Raw genomic sequence first — 6,579 nt, 5'->3', positions numbered from 1 at the left:
CTAATTAAATATCCTTTTAATAATATCTTCTTATTCTTCTCCAATCTAACAGTTATTTGGAAATCTGAAAAGAGGTTCAACATTTTACAACCAATCAAAAATCACTGAACCATTGGAAAGTGATTTACGTATAATTTTTTTTTTCCAAACTCTGTCCAAAATGATGAATGATCAGAAATCATTAACAACGAGAGAAATCATTTTAATCGCAGCCAAACATACACACTAAGAAAATCTAAAATTGAATTTCTCCCAATGAATGTGCCTCTTCACAGCAATTGCACTAGCTAATCCCAGCTGCCTGCGTCATGGAGCTTCTCCCAATGAGTGAGTGAGCCTTCAACAGTTATCACTTAGCTCAAACTAAAATGAAATTATTGTGGACATCTGAATTAAAAATACATGTAAAAGCAGTTTTCTCAAAGCAAGGTCAAGATAAGAGATTAACTCTGCTCCTTATTTACATTAAAAATAACAAACAATGAAAAACAGAGCTAGAGAAGAACTTACCTGTGCATTGAGACCATGTGGGGAATGTGAGATATCTTCTTATATTTGGTTTGAGAAACTCCATCTTCTTCTGAAAGTTCTGACAGTTCCCTAAACCCAGGCCAATACAATTGCAACAGAAACTGCATGCATTAAGCAGCATCTGATCATCTCCTGTTATTTCAAGACAATAATAACTTAATTGCAACACTGCATGCTTCAACCATTAACCTTTTCAATTTCAACACTTCTTTTGTCCCCCGCCCGATGCCCTTTTCACAATTCTATGAATCAGATAAATCAGCCTTCTTCACAAAACTATGAAAAACTTTTCACCGTGTTCCACACATTCCGGGATCAGTATTGATAACAAACATTTGATGAAGACCCTGCCAATTAAAATTTCGGTCCCCATGTAGCAGAATTTCTTATTTTTCCTTTGTACACAAATGCAGACACTTAAGCAAATTAAGATTTCATACCTAAAGCAAATTAGGATTTTTTTTGACCCTGCAAGTTACAATTTCAGTCCCCATGTAATAGGAAAAATTTGTACACATATTTATAGCAAATTAATATTTCATACCTCACAATATTTATCATAACCATCAATCTTTAGAAACCACATGCAGACTTGTCAAACTGTTTATGGCCCAAAATAACAGGAAAACTAGAACAGATTTTTAAGAATGAGCGACTAAATATTTCAATGGCAACTAAAATTACACATCCTGGAAATCTAAAACTCAAGTACTCAGAATGAATGTGCCTCTTCACCGCAATTAAACAAGCTGGGAACTTTAGTGCAAATGATTTTTCATAATCATCAATTGCATAAGTTAGTTAGAATCAATCTTTCTTAATCTTTCAATTCACACATTACAGCCTGATAACACAAGGAAACACTGTAAGGTAGCGTTTACTTTTTGGATTGGAGTGGGAATCCTGAGAAGTGTGAATCCTAGGATTGGGAGTGTGGAGTGGGAGTGGGAATAAGTTGTTTACTTACACTGGAATGGAAGTATGGAATGAAGATCAGAATCCAATATATGTGTTTACTTTGTCTTGGATTGAGAGTAAATAGTTTCAAATTACAATTTTATCTTTATTTAAAAAATTATAGTTTTTAATTACGAAGCTAATAAAAAATATATTTAATGAATAAATATTTATTTTATTATATTTGTAAATTTATAATAATTATTAATATTCTTAATTATGAACATCACATTTTTTATTAATTTTAATTCTAATATAAAATGAAACGTTATTTTATTTTATTTAATATAATTATATTAAATTTAAATATAATTATATTAAATTTATTATTATATAAAATAATAATATAATATTATTTAGTACAAAATTAATATTTTCTTAGAATAAACTATTCATTATTATTAATATTAAATAAATATAGTACTATTATTTTTAAAATAAATACAATAATATTATATTTATTAATTCTCTATTAATATAATAATATTATTTTAAAATAATTTTAACTTAGAATCAATGCAAATTATTATTTAGTTAAATATAATAATATTATTCAAATAAATATAATATTATTTATTTTATTTTATTAATTATAAAATATTAAATTGAATTAAAATTAAAAAAAAAAGGTAGAAAAGGAAGAGGTGGGAGTGGATTCCCACTCCCACCTCCCCCAATGGGAGTCCCACCCCCACTCCCCACTCCAAAAATATATGGGGCCCACAGAGTGGGATTCCCAATCTTTCACTAAATAAGTGAAGTAAACACAGCATAAGTGAATTGTCAACTATGACAAATTTTGGGTAAAAATCATCAACTGTAGTTATCCGCATAACATATAGTGTCAACACCAAATTCCTTCCTGATCCCGGGAAGCATTTCAGCCCACAGACGGTTTGCTTTGTCAATATATATCAAGCTTTGTAGCTTTTAAGAAACTGAGAGGTGAAACACCTGGAATTTTCGATAGCAACTCAGGATTCTATATTCAAACTATGATGTTTGATAACTTGCTGATACAAAAGACATTGCCCCAAGCACTTTTTTACAGGAGCTAAAATCAAGCCAGTCACTTCCATTTGTTGTAGTTTTAACGCAGAAAGAAAAAAGGAGAAAAAAACTGCAAGATACCGCATGTTCGCGGAAGCAGAGTTGAATAATTACAAAATTACATTCTTGATTGCACAGAAATGATATATAGCAAACCAAGCATAACAATATAATTTTACATTGTTCAGCTTTTGGTCTACGTCACAGTCAAAGAAAAACATTCACTACTCGCTGATATATGCTTAATTTCTCACTCACTCCAAGAACTTTCATTCTCCCATAATTCACTCAAATGAAACTTTCATTGGAAGGTCCTATTATTAAGGCTTTAGCATCACTTCATATGCCCAACAATTCAAATTTGAGGATGTTATTTCACAAAATGGAGTGCTCTATTTGGCTTGTGAACAATCTTCCTCACCATCACCATCATTGCCGTACCAGTAGCACTGAACAATCCTCATTCTGACATTTGCCCCAATTATCTGATTACACAAGAATCCAAAACAACTGTTAGAAATTTTAATCTTTATATATAGCCAAAATGGTGAATAAGATGATGTACTTGATAACAAAAACCTGATTTAATAAATAATTAAGCGGCCGATAACAAGCACAGAATCTCATCGTGTGGGGAAAGCCTTGACAACAGAAGATGGTGCTTTCATTCAAGCAATGATAACTTTCCAATTTCATAAGGTAGCTTAATGCCCTTTTAAGAATATCTGCACCAGCCCGACAATTATTCATGGAAATTCAAATTCAGAATCATGTTCGTATGAGAGATGAAATGTAATGAGCGACTTGGCCACCATATATGTATTTATCATCTTCAATTTGCTCATCTTTGTCTAGAGTATGCTTCTGCGTTAACTTAATTAGCGTGCAAGCCACCTGAAAATGGTTTTAAATAATGAGAGTCTGAATTCGAATGAATTAATCAAAATGATGACAGAAAATACAAAAGTAAAATAACCACAAGAAGTAGAAATATACTTTTGTTAGATTTAGAGCATAATTCTTCTGTCAAGTTCTTTTCCATTAGCCTTGTTTCTGTGCGTGCTCAAACGCAATTCCTCAACACTCAAGATAGTTTCTGCAGACCTGAAAAACTGGTTGTGGCCCTACGGAACTTGAAAATTAGAAAAGATTCAGAATGAGTGACTAAATATTTTAATCAAAACTAATTAAACATACACGCCCTGAAAATCTGAAACTGAATTACTCAAATGAATATGCCTCTTCACAGCAATTGGTTGAAACTTTACTGCAAAGACTTTTTGAAACCCTTGAAGATGATACTCTACCTGATAACACAAGGAAACACAATCAATATAAGAAGATGATTTTACAAACAAATGAAAGCTTGCAATTATTGGGAGAGCTCTACTCAAATTTAATGAGATATCTCTCAGAAGGGAGAGCTCTAATAATATATAAAGCCAAAAATCTAACACTCATCAAATTGGCTTGTGAACAATTAATCTTCCTTGCCATCATAAATGCCAGGTGTGGTGAACAATCTTCATTCTGACATTTGCCTTAATAAGCTGCTTAGTATCCTTAACCTGATAAGTTACACAAACAAAAACAACTTCACTAAAGTTTATTCTTTAAAGGCAAAACAGTAAACAAGATGATATATGCTGATACAAAAAATTGACCTGAGTTATCCTGATGTCAAGAATCACAGAACCTCATGTGGGCAAAATCATCGCAATACAAGATGCTGAATTCAAGCAACATCTTATCACCTGTAATTTAATTAAGACAATAACTTTCCTCAACTATTAGCCTTCTCAATTTCAATGTATTATTGGCAACTAAATTCATAGGGGACGTAGCAAATTAAATGCCCTTTTAACAATATCTTCCCCACCTAACAATTATTTGGAAAATCTAAATGACAATCATGCATTGATGGCATAAAAAATTGGCCACAAAGCTGCCTAGAAAAAGGCTTTAAATTCTTAATGAGACAACGTATTCGAACAAATATGGTGAATGAAGAGACAAAGGCATAACACCTCAAGAAGTAAAGCTCTGTTTCTGTATGCGCTCAAACCAATGGAAACCCATGAAAATGAATTTCTACGAATTAGACATGTCAGCCAAAACAGGTACTCTGTACAAGCAAAGTAAAAGAGAGTTACAAAAAATTTTAAGATAATTAAACTTTTAGTCACCATATAATTAATAGAAAACTTTGTACACCATGATTTATATGAGATTAAGATTGTATACCTAAGTTTTAATTGCAAACTAAATATACACAACATGATATTAGCATTAGAAGACTGCACCAAAACGTACCGAATTGAATGTACCTCTTAACGGCCATTGTACATGCATTGAAAGTTTACCGCAATAGCTGTTTCAAACGTGATGCATCTTAGAGATGCAAGATGAGAAATTGTCATTACAACCAGCATTGAAACATGTGTGAAAACTGTTAATGGACCTAAATAACTTGAAAATCAGAAAAGATTAGGAATGAGTGACTAAGCCTGCTAATCACAACTAAAAATACAAACCTTGAAAATCCAAAATTGTACTCGATGAATGTGCAATTGCTCGAGCAGGTAACTTTACTGCAAAGGCTCTTACAAACCCTCAAAGATGATACTCTACATACCATGGTAACCTGAATAACAAAAAGAAACACAGTGAATATTAAAGGGCATTCTGACAATGCAAATTTGTGCAAATTAACAACTGCGGTTACCTGCATAATAGTGTTAACACCGAATTCCTTCCTCCATGGAAGCATATGATCAGCCCACATGTGCTGTGCTCTGTAGCTTTTGAGTACCTGAAATTGTTAATACAACCAACGGTGAAAATTGGGTGAAAAAATGGTAATATTAGCATAATTGAATTTGCTTATAGAGGATAAACCGATCAAAGAAAAAAACAAGATAGAAATGATGACCTTAGTACCTTAATATCATGCAATAATAATCATCATGCCTTCCAGGCAGCTATCCATCCTCAATTGAAACAGAGCAGACCTGGCCATCACTTTCTTCTTCAAAGTCCAGCAACTGAACGTTGCACACAACACCACAGTGGAAGTAGTTCCATCACCAGCCTAATCCTTGATTACCCTAATGTTCTCCATAGGGTCTTCAAAGTCAACCTAAAAATAAAATGAAAATCCAATGCATTATTATTAGGGATCTAACACTGATCAAATTGGCTTGCGAACAATTAATCTTCCTGGCCATCAAACATACCAGGTGTGGTGAACAATCTTTATTCTGACATTTGCCTTAATAAGCGGCTTAGTATCCTTAACCTGATAACTTAAACAAAAAAAAACTTGCTTAAAGTTTAATATTTAGAGGCAGAACAGTAAAGAAGATGATATATATTGATACTAAAATTTGACCTCTGCTATCCCGATGTCAAGAATCGCAGCATCTCATGTGGGCAGAATCTTCGCAGTACAAGATGCTTGCAAAATTGAAGCAGCATCTTATCGCCTGTAATTTAATTAAGACAATAACTTTGCCCAACCATTTCAATGCATTATTGGCAACTAAATTCAGAGGGTGCTAATTAAATACCCTTTGAACAATATCTTTTTATCTTCTCCAATCTAACAATTAATTGGAAAATCTAAATGACAATCATGCATCGATGGCATCAAAATTTGGCTACAAAGCAGCCTGGAAAAGGCTTTACTCTCTGAATAAGAGCATGAATTCAAAACAAATATGATGAATGAAGAAACAAAGCATAATACCACAAAAAGTAAAACTTTTTCCCAGGGCTCTCGGTTTCTGTTTGAGCTAAAACCAATGGAAATGAATTTCTAGGAATTAGACATATCAGCCAAAACAGGTATTCTGTACAAGCAAAGTAAAATAGGGTTACAAAAAATTTTAAGATTGATATGATAATTAAAATTTCAGTCACCATATAATTAATAGATAACTTTGGACACAATGATTTATTGCATATTAAGATTGCTATACAAAATATAATATTAGCATTAGAAGACTGCACCAAAGCATACCGAATTGAATGTGCCTTTTC

The 6,579-nt window shown here is 32.5% G+C and overlaps 1 long non-coding RNA gene across 1 annotated transcript; it reads right to left on the bottom strand.

Annotated features, from left to right (window-relative positions):
- Nucleotides 1–3,398: 3,398 nt before the first annotated feature.
- LOC112098454 lies at nt 3,399–4,597 on the bottom strand. The gene is made up of 5 exons (XR_002905557.1): nt 4,566–4,597; nt 4,203–4,292; nt 3,994–4,106; nt 3,535–3,845; nt 3,399–3,432 (listed from the first exon to the last, which is right to left on the bottom strand). It is a non-coding gene; the product is annotated as an uncharacterized LOC112098454 (long non-coding RNA).
- Between the last annotated feature and the right edge of the window lie 1,982 nt (nt 4,598–6,579).

This window comes from Citrus clementina, unplaced genomic scaffold (genome assembly GCF_000493195.1).
Source record: "Citrus clementina cultivar Clemenules unplaced genomic scaffold, Citrus_clementina_v1.0 scaffold_5, whole genome shotgun sequence".
NCBI lineage: Eukaryota > Viridiplantae > Streptophyta > Magnoliopsida > Sapindales > Rutaceae > Citrus > Citrus x clementina.
Note: the sequence above shows the minus strand (reverse complement) of the source record. Positions and strands in the feature narration are given on the sequence as shown.